This window comes from Camelus ferus, chromosome 5 (genome assembly GCF_009834535.1).
Source record: "Camelus ferus isolate YT-003-E chromosome 5, BCGSAC_Cfer_1.0, whole genome shotgun sequence".
NCBI classification, from domain to species: Eukaryota; Metazoa; Chordata; class Mammalia; order Artiodactyla; family Camelidae; genus Camelus; species Camelus ferus.
The window spans coordinates 78418924-78443815 of NC_045700.1; the positions used below are offsets into that span (position 1 = coordinate 78418924).

The window sequence follows — 24892 nt, forward strand, 5'->3', positions numbered from 1 at the left end:
ATCTTTGACCTGTTGTGTGGGGTGTGGGGGATGTGTGTGAAACGGCAATTAATGACGCTCAGCTTGCCTTTCTGGAGTCATTGCGGTATCTGTATGTGTTTAATGACTTTCGATGTAGTGAGTTCCAGTAAGGCTTATTTGCAGAAGAAGGGAGACAATTTGTAAATAGAAAGGTCTCAGTTGATTGTCATCTTTTTTTTTTTTTAATTACAACTTCAGATTTTATTGGAGGTTTTTCTAGTTGATTGAAATCTTAATGTAATCATATCAAAATTATGTGGGGAAAGTATTCCAGAATACTAGCCCAAAGATTTATTGTACAAGAGCAATTTTCTGTCTTCCTGGGCTTTCTCTGATCTTATTTAATCCAAAATTATATAAATGTTCTTTTGCAATATGCTTTCTTTCTTAGTCTTATATCGTATCATATTCTTAAGTTTATGCTTGATGCTAAAATGCATGTGGCCACATTTCCTGAAAACCTTTCTATAGTTATTTTTATGCCACCATCCACCACCCCCTTTATGTATTTCTTGTACTCCTGTTTTTCTGCTTGGATTGCTCAAGAGTCTGTTGTGACAGCAGGAGAAAGCCAAGGACTTGATATACTTAAGGTCACTGCCACTTAAAGTTCTGCATAATAAGTTGAATCTGTCATCACTAGTGGAAAAATATTTTGCCTCAACCTGCCCGCAGCCCAGCCCAGAATTTGAAATATCTTTCTAATCATATAGGATCGCAGAAGGTGTGGTTTGAACACACAACCATCCAATAATAACAACAAAAGTTAGGGCCTATCTGAATATGCTGTTTTCTTTAATAAAAATATGACTGATTCCCTCTGGAGAATCTCTGGCTGAAGGGGCAGCTAAACTACCAGGACCTTGTACTGCTCATGAAATTCACCTTTCCCTTGAGAAAGATGACCTGTTTGCACTCTGGTCACAAATGAAGTTAATATTTCCTAGCTTTGCTCATAGCACAACTGAAAAAGTCTTTTGATTAGAGGCAGGGAGATCACAAAGGGGAAATGAAGCACATAGTCCTGAGAGCAGGAAGCAGGATTCTCGAGAAAGGAGCGTACACACCTCAGTGTAAGAGGATTCACTGGGGCCTGGGATGAAAATATTAAGATGTTCTCCATCTATTTTTCATCGCATCCTTTGAACGTTTATGTGTATGTTCTATGATGTACAGAAAATGTCAGTGTAATGTACATGTAATATATACATAAGTAGTATAGGTTTAAAGATACATGTTCAAATTTGTTTTGGGGTACATAATCTAGAACTTTGGAGATCACTGGTCCAGAGCACACAGCTTATAAACTATGGATAATTTTCTCTCCCATAAGGAATAAAAACTCTTGCTCAAGAATTTCCTCTTGCTCTTGTATAGCCAAATCTATTGATCTAGGTCAAAGTAGAAAGGACGGGAAGCCTTATTATTTTCAGAGACACACATCAAAGGGAGGTAAGAGATGCAGTAATCTATTTTTGCTGTAGAAGAGCAGAGGATGAAACTTCAGTTCTGCTTTGAGGAGACAGATTGGGAAGGCTTTACGGAGAAGGATTCTCAAAAGAAATTTGGCATTGAAAATGGTAATAGAATCTTGATAAAAGAAGATGGGTGAGGGACCTTTTGAGAGAGAATTAGTAGCATAGACCAAGGGAAAAGGAGGCCAAAATACAAGACTGTTTCAGTGAGCAGTGTGAGGTTCCATACAGCTAAAAGGTATAGTACAATGAGTGGGAGAGAATCAGACAGGCATAGTGGCTGAGGCCAGTTCATGGAGGCCTTGAATGCCTTGCTAAGAAGTTTAACATTATTCTGAAATCAATGAGGCAAAAACTGAAATTGTTCTGGTTTTAAAGCTAGAAAGCCACTTATTCCAAGATTTACATTAGGAAGAAGAACATGGCAGCACTGTATCGGTGTGGCTGGGAAGAGAACAATTTGGGGACTGACGCATTGTCCAGATGGAAAGTATGGTGGCCTAAAGTACAACAGTGATGGTGGTGAGAACGTAGAGCACACGTTCAGGAGACGTTATAGAGATATATTTAGAAGGAACTGTCAGCCAACTGGACGGGAGAATTTTGATTCTGAAATGATAAGATTAGGAGACTGGAAGAATGATGGTACCACTGACTGAAATCAAGCTTCAAGGAAAAATAGGCCCTGGGTTAGCAGTGAGGAGGGGAGTGACTCAGGTCTGGTTTTCTGAGATGATGGAGATTTGCATGCAGGAAGTTTGTTAGGGAGTTTGGTGATTTGCTTAGAGAACTAACAAGACTCGGCATACAGCTGTACTCACAGATATAATTAATCACAGTAAAAGGATGTAAAGGAAAATTAACAAAGGGATGAAGCCTGGGGGAGATCACGTGTAAGCTTGCAAGAGTCTTCTCCCAGTGGAGTTACCCGGGACTTGTGAGGCAACACACATACAATGTTCCCTTCCGGGGAAGCTCCTTAGAGACTCAGTGCCCAGGGTTTCTGTTGGTGACTGGCCACATAGGTGCTCTTGGCCTAGCACATACCAAACCTCCAGACTCCCAGAAGGAAAACAGATTTTTAGCATAAACCACATTGTTCTTACAAACAGTTTGGGCAGAATGAGCTGCTCTTGTCAGTTCTGGGAATGGTATAAATCCTACTGAAACCCAAGTTCCCAGATACCAGTCAAGGGCCAAACTTGTAAGTAAGTGTTTTGAAGGATAGCCATCTCAGACTGCTATGCCAGCTCTTTTCTGCACAGGTGGAGCATCACCTACGTGGAAGAAAGGGAAGCAGGACTGGGCAGAGGTAAAAGTTAAACCATCGACAGTTGCCTCATCAAAGCCCTCAGCCAATCTGACAGAAAGCTCTGAAGCTGGATGGCCCTTCAGATCTGTCCTAAATTGAGCCCTGGGGCCAGATTTTCCTCTCCCAATATTGATCAGCCATTGTAAGCTCCCTTCAGCTGAGAGCAATCCTAAGGGAAGGAAGGAAGGAAAGAAGGAAAGTATTGAGCCCTCCATAGGCAACCTCCGAGAAAGCTGGGTCAGTGAGTGTTCTGTCCTGTGTAGCCAGCACCCCTCAGCATCCACCTCAGAGGGCAGATGAACTGAGTGCTATTGGTTGTATAAATGGCACTATTCCTTCTTTTCTAATGGGATCCAAACGCTTTGAAGGTGTTGGAATTCTAATAGCAGAAATTTGAGTACCCAGGGGTCTAAATTCAAGCAATAACAAGTAATAATGGGTATATAAGACAAGCTATAAGGGCATGTAGAACAGAATGTTTCTAAAGCATCTTGGCACCAGAGGCCCCCAGGACAGCCTTGACTTTTCTCCAGAGAATTGTGTGGGGAGCTTTACTGATCAGGTGCCCACGTATGCCTAAATCCTGTTACCAACACCATTAGCCACTTAGAGGCATTCTGCATTAGAATGCTTTGCCCAGGACAAAGGAATCTGCCCTACTGGCAGACAGGGGTGGCATCCCATACTTTGAATGAGTAAGAAAGAGCCCCATTTCCAAGTAATTACACTTACAATGATAATCGGACATCATTTTGCTTGACATCTTGGTTTACACATCTCTTTTACAAATATTAGGTCTTCTGATTTTTTTTAAAACTTCAGCAGGCAGTGTTAAAATTCTTATAATTGAGGAAATTGAGGCCCAGGGGTTACAGGATGAGCCCAGTGTTCTGCTGCCAGTAAGTAACAGATGAGGGCCTGAGATCTGATGAATGTGATCTCTAACATTCTTTCCACTACCCCACATGTCTCCTCTGCACTATCGTCAGATCCCTGTCCTGGAAGACAGAACCAGGATCCTGAATGTGCTTTAAGGAAACTGGAAGAAATCTTTTTAATTAAAAAAAAAAATTAACACTAAAAAATTTCAACTCTGTTTTATTTGGGACCAAATTGCAAGATTCATTAGCAAATAAGAGACTAATAGACATAAACTTAATGAACAAGGAGATCGTGGAGATCTGCAAAGAGCAATTCCTGCTTTGGGAATTCAAATATTCTGCTGTATGAGAGATTCTGTTGGTTTTGGAAATACTGTGAATCATTTCCTGGAAGAGCAAAATAATGGAAGCTTTTCATTCTAAAGTTTCCAAGAAATGTTGTCTAAAGGCAGGAAACATTTGGGAACACCGGGCCCTGTGTAGAGGCCTTTGCTGTGCCCTGGTCACGATTGGACTCTTCCTCTTAAACCCTAAACAAACGCTTGAGAAGCGCCTGTGTACCAGCTGGGGCTTCTTCCGAGCAGCCATGTGGTTAAGGGAGAAGATTCTTTTCTCTTCGTTCTCACAGGTTACATTTGTCAGGAATGCATTATTTGGTTGGTCAGTGAGCATTATCAGGACTGGGAGATTCAATTTTCAAAATGTTAGTAAGGGTCTTTTTACAAGGGAATTTCCAGTGAAGTCAGCACATTTGTTGTCTTCCTCATCGATAACCCCACAAGAAACCCAGAAGCGCAAGATTCGTGTTTACATCTGTGAGATTTAAGTGAAGTAGATGCTTGTCAGCACCGGTAAATCAGAAAGCAGTCAGCATTTCCATTGTAAACCTCTCATGCTCCCCCTCAGTCTTCAGACCTTTGTAAGTCAACCATAAAAATTCACCACAAGTTGAAACTTGAAACCATTTTTTTTTTAGAATGGGAACTTTTTTTTTTCTCACATGATAGAGTGGACATCAGTGTGACCTTTCCCAGCGAGTAGCAGGGAAGGAGAGTGGCTATGAAATGTACAGCACAAGTAACTGTTCTGTATCCAAGATGAAAATTGAGTAGGGATTGTGTTCCATAGGGACCACCTTTTTGAGTTTCATTCAGAAGATACAGAAAATTATGGGGATGCTATAGATCCCAGAACAATCTTTTTCCCAGGAGCTCTGGAGCTGTAGAGAAGCAGGTAGCAGTTGACAAAGACTGCCCCTGATTTAGTTGTCAAAGACAGTCTCCAATTTCTGTCACATTGCTTTGATCGTAATATCCAGGCAGTGTATTTGTGAAAGCTGAGTAAAATAGCAACTTTTAATTAGGCAACCAGCTTTTGTATAATGCATTTTACAAATTCATTCATTTAGAGAAAAGCCTGGTACTTAATAGAATCATAGAGTTGTAAGGAATCTACTTGGCCTAAAAATGTTGGGACGTTCATTGAACCCTAATGACCTTCACCACCTGTTTATTTCAGCCAACACGCCCAGTGTGACCCTATGCATTGTCTCATCATCTGGAAGTGCTCCACCTCAGAAATTTTAGATTCCAAATCTTCTCTCAGAAAACAACCTTCAAATATTTCTGCTGTCCCATAGCTGTTTTTTTTTTTTTTTTAAACCATCTGGTTCATGGTCTTCCATGAGATCTGCTGCCTTACCAACATTCCCTGCCTTGGCCCCTCTGTCTGGAATGTCAGCCTCCTCTGCCACCCCCATAGTGCTCCATCCTTGTAATTTCTACACATCATTTAAGAAACAGTCTTGGAGACACATCTTCTGAGAAGCCTCTTCTGACCATCCCTCCATTCCACTCTTCTTCCGTTATGCTGTCCTGTGCCCCCATAACAATTTGTGCATATCTGCATCAATAAATCAGTCTATAAGCGTTTATTTCAACTTCCTCACTAGACTAGTGTACTCACCTTTGGAGTGAGTACAAGGTCGTGGTTAGAGTTAGACAACTGTTGTCACACCCTAGCTCTGCTGCTTATTGGCTGTTAAGAGCTTAAGCAACTCATTTAACTTCGAAGCCTTAGTTTCCTCATCTATAAAACTGGGTTACTAATAGAGATTGTATATAAAGCACTTAGCACAATGCTTGTATACAGTAATGCAAAATAAATACATGTTGAATAAATAAATGTCACAGGAACACCCTTAGAAAATTCCCTAAAAGGAAAATATTTATTCTTTAAACATTCATAGTGACAAGGAGCTTGTTCCATTGCTGAGTAACTGATTATCGTGCAATTCAGACTATATGGCTTGACTCACACTAGTTTTATTGATATAAATTGGCCTCTCACACCAATGTCCCCTGATATAGTTAAGAATTCTGAGCCTCTCTCAGGGTCCCCTGTCATGTGTTTTAGCAACTAATCCCTCAAGAACCCCCATTTTGGCCACTGCCTGTGATGTAATCAGCTATTGTGAGATAGCCACTCTTGGGCGAAGCTCTTCTCAGCTAGTGCCCATGGCTGGCTGCTGCCACCACCACTGTGGCCTCAGGACAGGAGTCACGACCCTCCTCTGTGTAGCTTTGCCCCAAGTATAGTTGTGGGCCTTTCTCCTTAATTCTCCTCAGGACATCAGAAGTCAAAATATGCAAGATGTTGATCAAATCTTAGGAAGGTTCAGGGACAATGAATGGAAAAAGGGACACAGAGAATAAGTTGATTCCCAAGCACAGGCTCAGTCCCCTCCAGGAGGAAGCACGGCATTCCTGGTGGCCCACGTGCCCCAGGGAGCATCTCAGGGCTTCAGGAGGTGCCCTTCCTGGGAGATCTACACAGACTGACTCCACGTCCCAGAGTTCTAATTTCCTGCCCCACTGCTGACCTCTTTTGAGGACAGCTGGCAGTGAGCAGTTCCGGTCTTTCAGGGGAAACCCCACCCGCATAATCACACAGTGATTCATCGCCAGTGCATTTCCCCAAAGCCGTATCATTCAGTCTTGTCTGTTGCCACTTTGCTGTTAATGAAAATAGTAGCTACCACATCTGATTTATCAAACAATCCTAGTTCACAGGAGGGTCAAACATGAAATGATTTTATTTTTCTACAATCCTTGCCTTCAACTCTGCAACGTTCAAATCTCTTTGTTGTGCCCCTGAGAACATCTCAGGCAGATCTCTAGAGTTCCCATCACTTTCAGGAATGAAAAGCCTAATCCAGTCTAATATGATTTAAAACTTCAATCTTGCTTCAATACAATGACGATGTCCCCTCTCCCAGCCCTGGCCAGCCCCCCAACCAGAGAGACTTACAGTGAGTGTAGAGGGGCTTACCTACTCTGGGGCACTCCTCCTGTCTGTGTGGAGACAAGGGAAAGGGACAGGAGAGATAAGTGTTTCATACCTGCCTGGGGTGTTGAAGGCCTCTCCGGCCAGTGCTGGCTGGCTGTTGGCTCCCTCTCTGTGGCAGACACCCAAATCTGGCTCCCTTGTTGGTGCTTATGTGAATTTTCCAGAGGCTCCATAGAAGACCTCCCACTTTGCCATCTTCACCATCTGCTCCTATCCTTGGTGATTCACCTCACTGTTTCTTGTTACCAGGGTCCACTTTCCTGGCAACCAGTTCTCTTGGGTGGTATACTAGTGAGACAGCCTTGCCTCAAGCCTGGCAGCCTTCCACAGCATCCCTTTGATCCACAATAAAATCCCATATTCATCACCAAATGCTAAATATTGGGCATGGAAGCTGCAGCATTCTACCCCTTCTCTCTGGTCCATGTTCTCCTTCCAGTTCTCCATTCCACTTATCAAACTGGATAGAGGTAGACCAGCCTCTCTGTGGTATAAGCAGACACCCAGTTGAATGAGGAAGGAGCAGGAAAAGCATCTCATCACAAAGCAGCCCCCCATGGATGCAGATGAGTTCCTGGAATTCTCTCCTCCTGACTCCTGTCTGCTTGTTTTCAACTGGAAACAGGTGGAGAATATGAAGGCTGAGGAAGCAAACAAGTTCAGTTACTTCTTGATGAGCCCTGAAAGGAATGTCTGATCCCTGGTCATTTATTATTTATTGTTTGGTCCTTGATACTTTGCTATCAGTTTAGGATTCCAGTTGTTAATTCCAGTACAACAGGAAAACTTCCCATGAACATTCTGTGTTGCCACCTAACACTGGACATTGTATTAAGGCCTTTGTATGTATGACCTCATGTAAGCCTCAAAACCCTATATTATTACCTGTATTTTATTGGTAAGGAAATAGTAACTCAGAGAGTTGAAGTACGTTTTTCAAGATCACACAGCTAATAGTGGTAGATCCAGGACTTAGACCCAGTGCATCAGACTCTAAAACCCTGGTTCTTTTTCCTTTAGGCCAGTGACCCACAGTCTCCTGGGTCAATTTTAAATTAAAATAGCTGGGCTTACTCCCAGTTGATAATGATTTAATTTGTCTGAGGAGGCCCCCAGGTAGAGATAAGGTTGTAATCTCCCCAAGTGTATCTAAGATGCACCCAGCATGGAGAGCTACCGCTTTAGGTGAAGTTCAGCTTCTTAGCCTTGTCCCACCCCCAGCTGTGCTGCACTGATGATGCTTATCTATCCTGCAGGCTTGTCTGCTCTTATAGATCACCAGCAGTGGACCGCAAGCATTTTCTGTTTCAACCCCCTCTTGAACTGCCTACTAATTTCCAGTTCCCCACTAATTCTTAAGGCATTTGTGATTGGCTTACTCTGAGTCTGTGGCATAATCAAGTTCTTTCTGACTCAGTTCACCAGCTTTGTTCACTCCCTCAGACTCTCTCTGGCGATCCATTCAGGCAACTCTTCCGCCTGCCTCTACCTCTCTGAAAGGGTCTCCCTGAATGTCCTCGTTAGTAATAAGACTAATATGCCTAAAGCCCAGGAAGGCCAGTTGGTAGTATTCACACCTCCATCCTTCCACCCCACAGTCGTTCTAGAGGGTACTAGTCAAACAGGCAACAAATTCCCCTGAGCCAAGACATGGCCTTGGAATTCTCCTCTGTGCATTGCTCCAGGTAGCCGCTATTAACCAACTGGAACTGACATTGAAAATAAAACCCACCAGCCTTAAACTCACAGTGAAAATGGCTGTAATAATATACAGTGAAGGAAGATGAGGGGTATCATTCCTAATAGCTCAGATCCTATTTGCACACCTTCCTTATAAGGGAGCCCTCAATACAGGGAGATAACATGCCTCGTGATAACTCATGTTCACATGTGATGCAACTAGTGACTGCTTTCCACCAGCCAGGTCGTTCACTAACCTTATAATAACACTGACCCTCATTTTACTTGATTGAACTTTTTGGACTTGGACTAGAGCATAATAGTGGGGTTTTACTCTGCATTAAACTATCATTTGCCTATTGTTTTTGTCTGAAAGTTTGTGTCTCCCACCAAATTCATACATTGAAGTCCTAAGACCCAAGCGATGGTACTTGGAGACGGGATCTTTTTTTTTTTTTTAACATTTTTTTATTGAGTTATAGTCATTTTACAATGTTGTGTCAAATTCCAGTGTAGAGCACAATTTTTCAGTTATACATGAACATACATATACTCATTGTCACATTTTTTTTTTTTGCTGTGAGCTACCACAAGATCTTGTGTATATTTCCCTGTGCTATACAGTATAATCTTGTTTATCTATTCTACATTTTGAAATCCCAGCCTGTCCCTTCCCACCCCCTGCCCCCTTGGCAACCACAAGTTTGCATTCTATGTCTATGAGTCTGTTTCTATTTTGTATTTGTTTTTTTGTCTTTTTTGTTTTGTTTTGTTTTGTTTTAGATTCCACATATGAGCAATTTCATATGGTATTTTCCTTTCTCTTTCTGGCTTACTTCACTTACAATGACATTCTCCAGGGACATCCATGTTGCTGCAAAAGCATTGTGTTGTCATTTTTTATGGCTGAGTAGTATTCCATTGTATAAATATACCACATCTTCTTTATCCAGTCATCTGTTGATGGACATTTAGGCTGTTACCATGTCTTGGCTATTGTAAATAGTGCTGCTATGAACATTGGGGTGCAGGTGTCTTTTTGAATTAGGGTTCCTTCTGGATATATGCCCAGGAGTGGGATAACTGGGTCATATGTTAAGTCTATTCCTAGTCTTTTGAGGAATCTCCATACTGTTTTCCACAGTGGCTGCACCAAACTGCATTCCCACCAGCAGTGAAGGAGGGTTCCCTGGAGATGGGATCTTTGCAAGGTAATTAGGTTTAGATGACGTTATGAGGGTGGGGTCTCCATGATGAGATTAGTGCCCTTAAAAGAAAAGAAAGACAGAGCTCGCTTTCTCTCTCTCTCTGTGCACATGCACACAGAAAGGCCATGTGAGCACACATAGAGATGGCAGAGGTCTGTAATCTAGGCTGTCACCACAGAATCTGCGGGCACCTGATCTTGGACTTCCAGCTTCCAGCACTGTAAGACATAAATGACTATTGTTTAAGCAATTCAGCCTGTAGCATTTTGTTACAGCTGGCCAAACTAAGATATTTCTGCCCACTTTCACAATACCTAAGAATGGGATAAGGCCCCCAAATAGAATGTAACACATCAAGGGCCAAAGGAAGGCTTTATCCATTCTTTTTGTTCTTTTTCTTTCTACTCATCTCTTTCTAGTTTTCTTTTCTTTAACAGAAGAGTCAAGATTAAATTCCCAATTCTTGTATATTAAGGTTAAGAGGTGAAAAGGGACATTCTATAGTCACAGTATATTCAGCTTTAAAAACTATGCATAAGAAAAAAACTATAAAATTTAAAGTTCACATCAACATGTGAGCAGTTGCCTTTTTAGGCTGATGGAGTTAGAATTGATTTCTTTCATCTTTAGTTTCTATATTTTAAAAATATAATGTGGGCCTATTGTTTTATAATGAAAAAATTGATGATTCTTATTTTGAAGTGTCAGAGGATTAAATTAATAAAATTAGTATTATCTTTTAAAAGAAGACAAATTAAGTTACTTTTTTTCTAGATGTTCTCTCTTTATAGGGTTTTAGATAAAATACTCTCTGTGTGATACTGAGACAACAGGAATACTGAATTTCAATTTACAAGTAATGATTAGTTTACTAAGGTTTTATTTTGAGGATCCTGAAGACTCTGCTGAAGAGATTAAAAAAGAAGTAAGGCAAAATATTTTAAAAAATAACATAAGTTGAAGAAACAACTATTTCTCCCATAATCTTTTCTTGACTTCGCAGTAAGTCAGATCTATTTTAAATCCTTGCTCAGCCAATATTTGCTATATGTCACCACCGGCAGGTTATGCCTACTCTAGACTTCCATGTCTTCATTTTTAATGTAATCTCTATTTTACAAGCCTATTGGACTTGGTGGAAATAAATATATATAAAAGCACCAAACTGTCTCATATAAAAACATGCCTGAATATAGTTCATTACAGTAGAGATTCTGAGATCAAAATCTAATGTTCTAATTTTCTAGCACAGTTCACTGATTGAAAATCCTTTTAGCATGAATCCTATAGAGCTGTGTGCTGTACTTCCTCATTAAATATTTAAGCCATTAGAGCTGTATTGATACATTTCTCAAAGGAATATATAATAATTTAGGTTGCAAAAACACATCATTGAAGGAAATGGCATTTACACATGAAGTTGGCAAAAATATTTTTTCTGAGAATCCTAACTTCAGTTTAATTAAATCTTTAGTGAAGACTAACTTCTCTTTAGCACCAGATGAAACAAACAAGGAGGCTCTTCCCCATTCTGACTCCACCTCTGAAATGCCCTGGAGGAACTCCTTGCCCAGTATTGGCAATTCCTGCCCAAGCTCTCAGTGGCCCCCAACATTCCCTTTGCTCATAATATCTTATATTTCATATAGTAGTTTCTCTCTGGTTGTTATTATTTTTCTAAAGGTACATTAGAGGATAGTTGGAACCAGATGATCTCTAGGTTTGATAATTTCTAAGACTTGATAATTTCTTGAGAAAGCGTGGTTGATTGAATAGCTGGAGAGATGGTCAGGTCTCAACTAAACTGGATTGTAAGTCATCGAGGGTGTTTTCCTAGAGACACTTCTTGTCATTTTCTGTATTTTTGAAATGAATAGTATTAAATTTAAAGCAAAGAAATGTAAATGGAAATATTCTGCCCTAGTACAAAAATTATACTCCTATGGAAATCTTACGTTATCAAAATTTTTGTTATAAACTTAACTGTTTCCAAGGGAAACAGATGGGATTAGCATCTAGAGGGTCTCTTATATACAGTTCATGTCATTTTCTTTATTACGAGCAAAACATAAAACTGCTGTGAGATAAAAGAAAGCAGTGTTCAATGAGCAGCCCGCCACACAGAGCGGCGAGGTACTCCTAGCCTGTGTGGGCCACAGCATTTTCATTCTTATTTTGGTGCTAATTCTTGATTGTAATTGTTATAAAACCAAAGAAATCTGTGTTATGCAAAACACGTGCCCTAATTAGTTAATGTCTTTCAAGCAATTCATGTGAAGAAAACTTGCTCCGAGGAAGTGTCTATACTTAATACCCGTGAATGGCGGTGTTGTCCACCTCATTCCAATCTTTTTAAAAGGACTGAAGCTCCTCAGAATTCCTGATCTTGACACTTTGCCCTATATTGGTTCCATAAATTCACCCCCAGTCTCCTGTCAGGCCGCCAGATTGGCATCCCATTTTGAATTCAGCATGTCAGAAGGCCCTCCAGGACGTAGTGCTCAGGTACTATCACCTGGTCTTAACCATCCTAGCCACAGATAAGAAGAAACACTCTTGTCCCTGAGCACTGGCCATAGTGTATGAAACCTGCTGGCCTTTGCCCACTTCTCACCTCCTAGGGAAAGGATGACCAGTAAGTAAGGAACACACGCAAACATTCTCAATTCTTTTTTAGCCTATTCTGTGGATACTCATTGATATGGATGAGCAGAGGAGGTTGTCCCCCTGGGAGGTTTAATATAATCTAGTTTGGAAGAAAAGGTTTGCACTAGACTAGGTTTTCTTCCCATCTGGTGATTCTATAACCTATTCTTATCAGTGTTCCCAACTACAGAACAAAGTTATTTTGGGCAAGGATTTGTAGTTTACAGCTCAATTCCTTCAGTGTGAACAAGCAGTGCTATTTATAGTTATCTCGTTTTATTGCTTTAATTTATGTATCTGAAAGAAACTGCTCTAATTGTGCACAATTATCAGGACGGAAATGTGCTCTCATGCACCTCAGGAGATTTATTTGTGGGCCTATGGTTTTAAACAGCCCATTTATTCCCCAGTGGGTAGAAAATCAATTTTATGGAGCTTCAAACATACATAATAATCATCATGAATAGTAAAGTTAAATATTAAAGTGGTATTAGCACATTATATATTTGCCGTAATGGTTTTTCTTTTCAATCTATAAATAATTACCTATGTTTCTTCCGTGCATGTACTTCCAAGGGTGTTTCTAGTGTAATACAATACAAAGAGGGACTTTGACCCTCTCTCTGGATTACTAGGAGTAATCAAGACTGGCTTATGGCTCTGATGGGAGATACAAGTCCTCAAGCAACAGAGAATACCTGCTAAGGCATAAGAAATGGTAGAACTGAATTTCTGCTGGCTACAGATGACCTTAAGGAAGCATGATATATCCAAGAAAAGCTCACAGCTCTATCAAGTATTTAGTATGTATCTTTCCAGTCTAGCCTTCTCATTGACATAGAGTTATATTTTTCAACCAGAAGTTGAGTGAGAATATTCATCTTCTGAAAAACTGGAAATGCACTTTTGTTGCTTATAGGATAAAATTAGAAATCCCTAGCTGGCTTATTTACCCATATTGTTCCCCCCTAAACACCATATACTCTAACACTTTAGGCCTTGATTATGTAATTTCATCTGACCCTAGTGCATTGTCTGCCTATCAAAACCCTGTCTCATATTGAAGGATATTAAATGATACCACTTCCAAGAAACCTTTTCTGATCAAAATCAACCCTCTCCAGTTAAAATCAACACCACTCCATCCTCATTTGCAACCTAGGAAAGTATCTATTTCATATTGTGTATCATGACTAGTTGCTGACATACTTGTATTGCTCATTAACTTCTACACCCCTGGAATTCAGATTGTCCCATTTATCTGTGTATATACCACAAATTCCACATGTATCTCCTACATGTAAGCTGTGAAGGAGAAGTTATGTAATTGCTGTATGATCACAATACTGGGAGGTGGGATAAACTAGAATATCCCCATCACTGTCCCAAACTTATCAAGGGGAAATTTGGAATCTAAAGAATTGATCAAGGCCTGAGCCACCTCTCGTGGACAGTTGGTGTGATGGCTCAAGTCTTCAGGCTAGGTCCAGTAGAGAAACAACTGTTTCTTGGCACACACAAACACACACACACACACTCTCTCACACAAAAGTGGGCTCCAATTTTTTGAAAAGGGTAAGAAAAAAGGCATGGTAACAGGAGAAATATTCTTTCTTCAGTGTGAGTTTGGACTGCTGTCTTAGACAAAAAGTAATGCTTGCATTGGTGAGGTGTGATTACTTGCTAGGTAACCAATGGGAAAATCCATTGCAGTTGTCATGGTTAGGAGACTGAACTTGGATTACAACAGCCACTTCCACTCTCATTCAAGGATCTGGAGCCTGTCCCTTCCCTCCAGAGCTGACTGAATCAGCATCAGTGCCCTAAGGGATACCTTGTCAAGGCCTGAGGACCCCAAGTTTTCAAGATCCAAAAAGATTGCTCTGGACATAGCTTCCTCTTCCTCATTGGAAGTGATTTCCCCAGAGAGTGGATGGGGCCCTTAATGAGGCGTAGAAAACACAGAAGGGTGGACCTACAGAAGGCATCTCCCCTTTAAAGTCCATGCTGGGAAGGGCCATTCCTTGGATGGGACAAGGGAATGTCTTGGGTGTAGCCTTAACTAATGTTTCTTTCACACTGCCCTACTACCCTGAGATCTGACACACCCATGGGAAACAACAACATGCTTCACATGCTTGGACTAAGGCTCTGTTTGTTGGTCAGGTAGAGACTGGCAGGCCAAGGGGTCAGGCAGAGACAGAGCTAGAGGGAACTTAGCCCCCAAGTAGATTACTGGAAGTGGTCATACTTGGTTAATGGCAGTGATAAGGAGACCCATGTCTACAGAAACAGAGAACATGATAAGACATAGAGATGGACTCCCAGATAATGTATCCATTGTTAGCAAAGAAATCCTAAAAACCAACAAAAGTGGCCTCATTATTCTGGTGATGAGTGATAAGGATTCTGATATGGGGAAATTTCCTTTGGACTCTCATAGTTAGGGGCTTAGGATGAATGAGTAGCGATTTGGAGTACCATAGGTGGACACTTTGCTAAAATAAAACATTTGCATAGGGAAAGAAGGCAAAAAATATATGTGGAGTCCATATTGAAGAGAGCATTAAAGACTATCTGATCTCCCTTTTCCAGCTGGTGAATGCCAGGATGCTGCTTCCCAGCTGAATCAAATTTGTCAGAGGACATCGTTGGCTATACTGTATGGAGCTGGATCCTAGAAGCACCTTTTGGGAAGAAACTCAATCCAAAGCCAAGTAGGTATCCAAACTCTCTTATCACTCTAAAGTGGCAGGGCAATAAGAAACCTGATGATGGGCTCCGGACTGGAGGCTTGAAGTGCCAGGTAGGGGGTCCTCTGAGTCAAAGCACATCCTTTTCTTTTTCTAGTGAGCCAGGGGCACTGGTATCTGGATAGGGGGACAACTCTTAATGGACTGACTTGGCCCAAAAAATGCTTGCCTAGGGTATGTGGATTTTATTCTATTAGCAGCAGACAATCATGGAAATCCTAGTGATGTGTTTTGCTTTTATTTATCAAGGCAATGAATGAGAAAAGTACTGTTGAGGGAAATTATTCTGGAAACAATATACAGAATGAATTGAAGGATAGAAAAAATAGAGGTTGAAATTGCATGAGATGATAAGGCACTGAACTAAAAGATGACAATGCGACTGCAAAGAAATGGATATATGTGTGAGGAGATACAAATGAAGAATCGACAGATTTGATATCTGATTGAGTATGAAGAATAGAGAAGGATAAGTTTCAAATCCAAGTGAAGAGAAGAATATTGGCACTGATCAAGAGTGAGAGTATTTGGCCTTTCTATTGTCTCCCCTTCAAGTTTTCCCTGAGCATATTTTGGTGGAAATAGCTCATTTTATGGAAGTTGATAAGCTACAAATATTTGTTTCAGGTAATTTGAGCAGGAAAAGAGAAAGAATGAACCTTTTTCCTAAACTACAAAACTCTTCCAGCTAGATAGGAAGATAATATAAACAGAGTCCAACAAAGATAACGTAGATTCAAGATAATGTTCTTCAACTATGTTCTACATGTGTTTAGTAGGGGTGGGGATAAACTAATATTTTTATTAACCAAAGTTATATATCATTTTATGTTTAAAAGAATTGATTTATTACATAATCTGAATGTAGCATAATATCTTCACATTTCATAGTTTTACCATCATACATTGCCAATAATATCAGTTGAATTTTATTTTGCTGAAGCCATTGGAATTTACTTCATTTGAAAAAGGACACCATTCCAGTTTCAATCAGCTTTCAGTTATAGAATCTTAAAAGTAATTATCTGACCCAGAAGACATCCAGCACGGACTGTTCTATTTGAATTTTCCTACCGTAAGCAGATCTTGTGGTAGCTCACAGAGAAAATAAAATGTATTCTGCACAGAAAATTTTTTACAGAAACAAGAGAAAGGCATATTCATTTCGGGATTTACTCCTGTAGTTGAAAATCAAGACTGAAAAAATTGGGTCAAAAGACACCATTTTTCTATAGTTTTTTTGTTTGTTTGGAGTCCCTTTCTCTTCAGTTTTCTTTTGCAGTTTTTTAAAATAGGAAACTTCTTGGGAGTCCTGTTAAGGTTTCAAAATTTAGACAGTAAAACAAAACAGTCAGGTGATCAGCTGATTCCCATGTTTGGTATCCAACTTAAAACTGCACAGTGCAACATGCATTTTTGTGTTGCAAGATACTCACCAGAGATTGTTGTTTGGTATTTCTACTCAAGAACACCAAAGGAGTAGGGAGGGCATAGCTCAATAGTAAAATGCATGCCTAACATGCATGAGGTCCTGGGTTCAATCCCCAGTACCTCCATTATAAATAAGTAAATAAATAAACAAACCTAATTACCTTTGCCCCCAATAACAACAACAAAAATAAGATTACAAAAAACAAAACACCAAAGGAGCAAGACAACTTACATTTAACCTGTTATGCAAGAAATTACTGAATTAACCAGCATGATATTCCCAATTAGTTCCTATGTAGTCCACGTGAATTCCTATAGACTGGAATCCTGAGACGGTCAACCAGCTAGTTACCTTTTAAACCAGCTCTCAGTTTAAAGTAATTTCTGTTGTGGGAAGTCATGTCGGATTCAATCATTAAACAGTTAATTGTTTGTTTCAGAGAACATTGTTAAGAAATCACTTGAAACTGTGGCCATTTGGTACCTATGAGGCCATCAGTCACCAGCTGTGCTGAAGGTATAGCTTTTTTTCCTGTTTTGCAACAACGTGGTTAGTTTTACGTGGATGATACCAATGTCTTCTCCCTGTTCCTAAAACAACACAGCTATAATTCAATGAATCTTTTAATTTGTGATATTAGGGAATCCATAAAATGCAGAGACCAAGAAACTTCCTTTGGAAAACAACATTCTGGTGTATTAGTTTTCCAGGGCTGCCATAACAAAGTACCACAGACTCGGTGGCTTAAAAAATAGAAAATTAATTTTCTCACAATTCTAGAGGTTATTAGTCCAAGATCAAAGTGTAAGCAGGGTTGCTTCCTTCTGGGGGCTGTGAAGAAAGGATCTCTTCCTTGCCTTGTAGATGGCCCTTTTTACCCTGTGTCTTCAAATTGTCTTGCCTCTGTATGTGTCTGTGTCTAAATTTCCTTTTCTTATGACGGTAATAGTTATATTCAATTAGGGCCCATCCATAAGACCTCGTTTTAATTTAATTACCTCTTTAAAGACCCTATCTTCATATATGCTTTTATTCTGAAGTACTCAGATTGAGTGGGGGTGGTTAAAACTTCAACATATGAATTTTTAGGGGAACACAATTCACCCCTTAACATATGGAGATAAGGTTTTATGGATCTTAAGGGTATTTTGCTCCTGTTTAAGTCACTGTAGACATTGGCTGTCAGGCAAAGTGAGTCCCAAATGTGTCCTTGGACCACACTAGTACTGCCAGACATGCACCCTGGGCTTGCTTTCTTCTTCTTTTACTTCAGCTCCAACTTCTAAAATAAAATAAAATAAAGTAAAGTAAAATAAAGGTTCATTTTGGGAATTGGGCAGGTGAGCTCAACATCCTACACTCATTCACTAGAAGGGTTTCCTTAGATTCTTCCGTCTATGTGTGTGTGTGTATCACCACTTGTGATAAATTCTACCTCATTAGAACTCTGGTGCCCCATCTTCTGTCAAACAAACATAAAATGGACATCTTGTGAGAGAATGAAGTGCATTTCAAAAGCTACTTTTACTAAGTTGAAAACAGCAAATTACAAAGAATGAGGTTAGTCTAATTTCCTTAACTCAGAAGTTTTTTTTTTTTATAAAAGTTAATTACCTTATCCTTTATCTCAAGAATAGTGGATTGTAGGATACTAAAATTTTAATTTTTATTGCTTTTAATTCCCAATTCCAGTGCTTTTTGAGTTTGGGCATCCTGTCTTCTCAGCCAGGATGTGGTTAGGCACGTATTTCTTCTTAGGTTTTATTCTGTATACATTTACCTTCTTTGGTGGTAGAAGCAAAGAGCAGACATATCAAGTTTACTTTCATGGAATTAAAGTCATTAAAATTCATCATTTCTGTGAGATCAGGGAGAATATATTTTGGCTGAACTACAGCTATTAGAGTGTTCTAATCATAACTCAAAGCTTCCCTTAGCATGAGGAAAACAACTACATCCTAGAGGATAAAACATATTTCAAATCTTTAAAATACATTTATTTTCATTGGTGAATTTTTACTATTTTCTTCTAACCATTCTCTTCATTCTTGATTTTGACTATTTTTGAAGATATAAAAACTGCAGATAAGCAGTGATAAAATAAACGAAGTGTTTTAAAACAAAGAAACACAAGGTTATTATAAACAGCCAGATGTTTTTGATGGTGGCCTGGCATCATGGATCAGGAACATTATTTTACAGTTAATAGGTCATTTTACTAAAATGCATGGGAAAACAAAGAAAACAGACAAACAAACAAACAAGTCCAAATGTTTTCTTTTTCACAAATCTATTCTATCATGAAGTTGGGTGTTCCTGGTCAGTTGTTATGGGATTCTACTTCAGGCTTTTGAGATGCAGATTGTGACAGGGCTGGGCTGAGGAGCTTAAGGGATCCAAGTACACTGAATTCTGGCTTGCATAGTGAGCTGGCATGTGTCAGACAGCTCTAAGTAAATTTGTCTAATCTTCTGTGATGAAGGAGGGATGTGGTGTTATCCAGGAATAGGCCACCCTTAGATTTCAATAAAATATGCCTTATATCAAGTCCATTATTAATTTTCATACTCTGTTTACTTTTATCAATATGTTGTGTTTTACTTTAGCAAATTGCATTGAACAGTCATATCAATTCTTTTTTCCCAATGACACTGTTTGTTAGCAGTCTCTTAAAAGTTGACAGTGACCTACTTAATGATCAAAGGCAACAGCCTGTTCTCATCCTAGTTGACCCTTGTCTAATTTGACGTTTCTGAAGAACTTCCAGGATGTAGTCTCTCTATTCTCCTCTCTAACTGCCCTTTCTTTCCTATCTCTGGAGGCTCTTGTCATTCCACCTGCTCCATATGAGTTAATATTTCCCAGGCCTCTGTCTTTAACTTTCTTCAATTTTTATCCTCTTTCATTCACTCCCATGGTTTCAACCACCATTTATGAGACATCAGTAACTCCCAAATCTACAACCCCAGTCTTGACCTGAGTTCCAGGCTTTCCTGATCTCCAGACTTTTGTTTCCAAGGAAATCCTAAATAGCTCCACTAAGATAAACTGACAGCCTCTCAAACGCAACACGTCAAACAGAGCTCATTGTCCCCCTCACTGTGGAAGGCAGCCTCCAAGATGGCCTGCGATGATATCCATTCCTGGTATTCACTCCCTTGAGTGAAGGCAGAGTATGGGTCTGGGTTGTGGGCACAGTTCATAATTTTCTCTTGTTCTTTGCATTTGTTTAGAATAATGCCATCTGCTTTATATTACAAATGTTTTAAGTTCAAGAATCATACCTTAATTTGTTCTTATGGTCACCCTGCCTTTAGATGCATGCCTAAAAAATGTTAGTGATGATTTTTGTTGTATTTAGAAAATCCTTGAGTTTTAAGAAAACATTTAGCAAAACAACGCTATTTGTCTATCTTAAAAAAAAAAAACTCTCCATTTAAGAAACAAAGTATAGTATTTATATTTGACTTTGAATTTATCTCAAGCTGTCAGTGTCTAAGCTGCTTCTTCCTCAACCTTTTTGTAACTGTCTCATTGGAGCCCTCACACTGGCCCACATAAAGGAGCTGGAGGCAACCTGTATTTTTTCAAATGCACAGTATGATTTTCTTTCCTCATTAAGGATAGAAACCGAAGCAGAAACAATTATCACCTGCAAACTAATCCCTTCTCGAGGTATCAATATGCCCCTAAACCTCTCAGTGCGGTTTTGCTTTCATAAAATTTGAGAAATCTGCTGGTTTGTGAAAAGGATTAATTAGGTTACAACTGTAAGGATAAAGATAGCTCTCCAAGGTTTAAGTAAATATGCTGTTTCCAGAATTTTCCCACTCAGTTCAGGAAAGGAGAATAGACTAAATTTCACAATTGTAAAATTCGCCTTTTCCCTTTGTAGTAAATAAATAATTTGTGGGTGAAATTTGGAGATACAAATGAAGTTAAACGAACCAGGGTTTGAAATCTAGCTAATATGGTTCCTTCACTGAATCCCTCCTTCCTCTCTTCCTTCTAAACAAACACACCCAAAACACACCTCAACCTTCTATCAGGGGGTTCATTTAGGTTTATTTGTGGATTATCAGTTTACTGATAACTAATTTTGCTCTTGGTGGAGCCTCTCTAGGAAAATGGCTTCAAATTCTCAAAAATGATCAGCTCCAGCTTAGACCATCTACATTATCACTGATTCAACATTTCTCACTGCCTTCAGAGGAGTGCTACTCACATATACCAACACCCAAAATGAACCTGTCAGAAACAAAATATTTCAGAACACCAAATTCTCTTTCCTTCCTAAATTCTCTTGGAAAGTGGTGCTTTTTATTCCCTCCTTTTCCCAAGGTCACAAGCATGGATAATTTCCATCCAATTGACCAATTAGTTCCTGTTCCCTTCTCATGAGCCAGACATTTATTTGTCTATTGTCAAGTCTTGCCACTTCATCAACAATCACCTTCTTCCTCTTCTAGACAGTGAAGCTTCCCTCAAGGGCAGGGACAATGTATTGTGACTTTTGTATTCCCAGTTCCTAAAAATGTGCCTGGATATTTTAAAGCAAGTGGCTGAATTAATGAAATTGTGACTGATTGGACAGTCTTAACTGCTGTTCCCCCTGGTCCTTATGCTTGAGTTCAGTTTGACCACTGCAACAGCATCCTAGTCACTCCTGCCACCTGTCAGAGCCAAAATCAAGCTCTTGGGGGCTCCTTGGAACACCTTATATTAAGGATCTGATTTGTATTATTTTGTCCTTATGTTTCTAATATTTTTGGACTGTTTCACTCCTCTCCTCAAAAGCTTCTAATTGCCTCCCAAATTAAATGAGAACTTTGTATGTTTCAAAAGGTGTCATTTAGTGGGCATTCTCTTTTCTAGATACTTCATCTCTAATTACATTTTTATTTAAATTCTTTGCTCTAGTCCATTCAATTTCGCATTGGTACCCGAATGTGACTTTTCTGCTCCTATACTTGAGCCTTTCACATGTGCTAGACTTAAAGCGATGCCCTTTAACTTCTCTGCTTAAATACCTGACTTCAGAACGGCCTGATGCTTACTTCCTTTAGGATGCTTCTGCTGGAATCTAGACACCACTATCAACTAACCAGTGGATCAATACTCCTACATATATAGCCCAGTAGTTCCTGTATGTGTGTGTAGTTAAGCTGTATCTGCATTTTAAAGTGTTTACTGTGTTAATGTAAAACGTTGATACAGTACAGGCCACTCAGTTCAAAGGGAATTTAACAGGAAAGGGTGCACTTGGACTGGCATCAAACAAGTGGACAGGCCCACCTTACTATTTACTATGGTTGTAATAACTAATTACCTAATCTGGAGACCTCCGTTTCCTCATCTATAAAACGAGGGTGATAACAATTACTTCCTGGAGTTTCAGAAAGGATTAAATGTACAGCAGCCAGCCCAGGGCTAGAAAGCAGTGAATGTGATATATGGCACGACTGCAACTGCCACGAGATTAAACGTATAAGCCTTAGTTTTAGGTCATTTGCTTTACAAAGCAGAACTTGTCTTTTTAACAACAGAGCTTGAAAGTGACTTATTTTTCCTGTAAACTGTTGTATACCTGCTTAAAATCTTAGGAAATGAGACTATCTATTCTCACTTTTAAATATCACATTATCTTTTTCTTCTCTTTGAATAAGTTAGGTAACCTAAATTTATTTCACCTTGATTTTTTTTTTTTTAAAACAAGGGGCTTTTTAATACCCTAAGAATTGGAGTTAAGTACCTGGTTATATCTGCAATGTCTATCTCATTATACAAGCTGTCTTCTCGCCAATAAAAATCAGAAAAATGTGCTCCAATTTGAGAATTAGCTGTTACATGCAAAAGAAATTCACTCAATCAATATATGAGCATGTTCTGATGATAGAATAACTGGCTGAATTCAGAAAGGAAAAAGATGACCTAGTCCATTTGAACTTGATGGAAAATCCTTACATTATGTTGTCAGGGACTGGAACATGGAAAGTGTATTTTTTCCGAAACATAACTAAAATGATGAGACTCTGGAGGACCTACAGTATGAGAATACACTACCAAAGAAGTCACTTTGTCTTCTGGGAAGGATGCTAAATAACAGGGTATGGGGCTAGACCACAGATGTTTGGTTTAACAGTTCACAGTAGAGGATGGTAGGTAGTCTCACAAAATTATAAAATGCCTCTGCTGAGCTAGTTACGGTAAGATTCCACCTACATGTGCACTGCTTAAGTATCTTCCTACATACTTGAGCCTAAGTGACCTGTCAGCAGAGGGTGTCTGTGACAGTTACAAGAGATTGGCCTTACTTGCTTAGGACTGTGTGTGGGTGTTGAACATGGCACTTGAAACATAAATTTATGAGGTGCAAACTTTTAATGCAAAGATGACTCAGAAGGTTTCAGAATGTGTAAATATGAAGCACAATCTAACATATACTGTCACTGGTGCTCACCCATAGCAAAACTAGCCTGGGTTGAATACCAAATTGTTTGGACTACCAGGAAATTCACAAAATTTGTCACTCTTAGTAAGTCGATGAGAAAAATTCTTGGGTTTATTGTAACACTTGTTTGGCACTAATCTTGAACCACTGTTACAAGTACTTAGTTTGCACTTTGCAGTATTGTTTCATGGCAGCATTCAATTAATTCTGTTTCTCTGAGACTGTGAAGAAGTCAAATCTTTTGAGAAGTTACATTGGAAAATGTAAACAGACAACAATTGTATAATAAAGTGAGAAAAAAAAAACCAGGCAGTTTCTCTCTTAAGTGTCTGGAATCACGCAATAAGAATAAAACAAGAAAAGGATCATAACTAAACATTTGATATAGATGTTGAAATAAAACTAAGATCAGTATATTTGGTGATTAATTTCTGATGTTTCATGAAATTGCTACAAAAATGTCATAAAAATTTCTTTTAATTGAAGATGAACTGGTAAAGGCTAGACCTTTAACATTATTGGGAGCAATACTTGGAAGTAGATTATTTAGCTGTCAGAAGAATAACTTTGGAAACCGTGACCAAATGACACAACCAGGAGACCCAGAATTCAACAGAGTATGGTTTTAATACTTCAAAATTCTGTGGCCCTTAGAAGATAGAAAGAATATGAAAGAATAAAAATATAAAGGATCTTAATTAACCAAATTTTTGAATGGAACCAAGCCATTATTCATAGTTCCCTTAAAACTGCTAAACTTATAGATAGAAAAGGATTTGTAAGTTGAACTTAAAAACTTAAACAGTTAACTTTTTGGATTCTAACTTTAATCAGACTTTAAACTGATTATGAACCTAAAAAATAAATTTCTGATTAGTTTTTTTTTGCCCCCCCCCAAAAAAACCCCAAAGAGGTATTTTGTTGTTGTTTTTTAATTTTCACAAGGTCAGTATAAACAGAAGCCAGAGAAGAGATTCTAAAGCTTTAACTGTTGTATATTCAAAAAGTAAGAAAGCCCTACCCTAACATTTAGCTTTTGATCCCTTCTATGTAACATAAGAATCATTTTATAGTCACTAAGGAAATAATTAACAGTAAGACTTTTTTGAGACTAAACGTATTCAATAAAAATAAATTTCTGGAGATTGGATCATTCTTTTATTAACTTTGGAGGCTCACTTGAGAATCTGATTTATGAGAACACCCACAGATAATAACAAATAAATAAGCCTGGATTCCCTGAAACACCACCCATGCACACAGCTGGACCATAAGGTGATTTTCAGTTAAATAGCAGCTACCATATTTGGTCTAATGCTTCAAGCTGTTATGAACACAAAATGTTTGCTTAATTCTAACTTCAGTTATGTACTAACTGAATTCATTTCCTATAAGAGATAGACCTAGTTTCATTAGGTTAATGCTTTGGTTGATTGTCTTTTGAAGACTCAACGTAGTATTCAGTGAAATCACAAGCAAAATGAGTACTGTGTCAGTAATACTTAAACATTTGAGTAGCCAAGTGAGCAGACCATATGTTAGGAAATTCCTTGCATGCTTATTTAGGTTTCCAGTCTTAAATATCACCAACTATAACTGTAAAGGTACACTAGTGCTCATGACCACCAGATCCAAAAGCTTTTACCTAAGTAATTTGCTAATTAAGGACAGGAAAAAGCACATTT

At 39.0% G+C, this 24892-nt stretch overlaps 1 protein-coding gene across 3 annotated transcripts in view; it reads left to right on the forward strand.

The window, feature by feature from the left end:
* The window catches only part of NEMP2 (nuclear envelope integral membrane protein 2), a 299564-nt gene that overhangs the window by 116096 nt on the left and 158576 nt on the right, over window positions 1-24892 (forward strand). For 2 of the 3 annotated variants that reach the window (XM_032480175.1, XM_032480177.1), the window contains one exon: window positions 15167-15288. The exons of the other annotated variant lie outside the window; for it this stretch is intronic. The gene's annotated coding sequence lies outside the window, so the exon portion shown is untranslated. The remainder of the gene's footprint in view (window positions 1-15166; window positions 15289-24892) is intronic. 3 annotated transcript variants of the gene reach the window in all.